The sequence below is a fragment of the Lycium ferocissimum genome, chromosome 5 (assembly GCF_029784015.1).
Source record: "Lycium ferocissimum isolate CSIRO_LF1 chromosome 5, AGI_CSIRO_Lferr_CH_V1, whole genome shotgun sequence".
Classification (NCBI taxonomy): Eukaryota; Viridiplantae; Streptophyta; class Magnoliopsida; order Solanales; family Solanaceae; genus Lycium; species Lycium ferocissimum.
In genome coordinates, this window is record NC_081346.1 from 21418193 (window position 1) to 21419146 (window position 954).

A 954-nucleotide genomic window follows, 5' to 3' on the forward strand; every position below is an offset into this window, starting at 1 on the left:
CATCCGATTGTTCTCTTCGCGAAAACGATTAAGAGCCAAATTAAACTCTTGTGGAGTTAGCGGGCATTGACATAACACTTTTTTTGGGCGTTTAAGCCCTACACATGACGCTAACTTGTGCTCCATCTTTGTGACCTCCCTAACACGCCAATCCCACTCCTCTTGTCATTTTATTATTGTATTTTGAATCTATCGTTAGGGTTATTTGAGTAATGAAAATCATCATCATCTAGTTCCCGTGTCCTACCCATTGCTTCAAATATGTTTCGGAGTGAATGATATAACACGGTTAATATCTCTAAATTGGTCAAAAAATGACATAGTAGCTCAATTTTGTGTGAAATGTTGTGTGGTTGGTAACAACTATTCGTCAAATTACGTTATATAAAGTTTGATTCGAATCATGACGTTTTTGTTTGATAGTTGAGGTGACAATGGAGCGGTACATATAGCAAGAAAATTATGCGTTATCCGTATAACGCAGTAATTTATCGCGCTATACCGTCATAATATGAATTTTACTGCGCTATACCATCATAGCGCAGTATTTTACTGCGCTATACTGCTGTAAATGTAGCATGTCGCTGTAAAATAATGCGTTATGCATGTCTCCACACTTATTTGATTAGACGTAACACTGTAATTGCATGCATGCGTTGGTTGATTATAAATACCGAGTTCGCATAACGCAAAAAAAGTAAAAAATTCAAAGTTTCATCTAGTTTTTGCGTTTTGTATTCCTCCTAAATTATTCAAAGTTATGGCGAGTATGTCCCAAGAATTAAAGTTTCTTTATTCGGGGACGGACAAATTATATTCGAGGAAAATAATTTGCGCTATGATTCTTCCCAAAATACCATGTTAAGTTTCCACTTGACTTAAAATTCTCAAAACTACTCCAAGCCTTGTATAATAGATTACAAATTAGTAGAAGTGATTTTGATATAAATATAA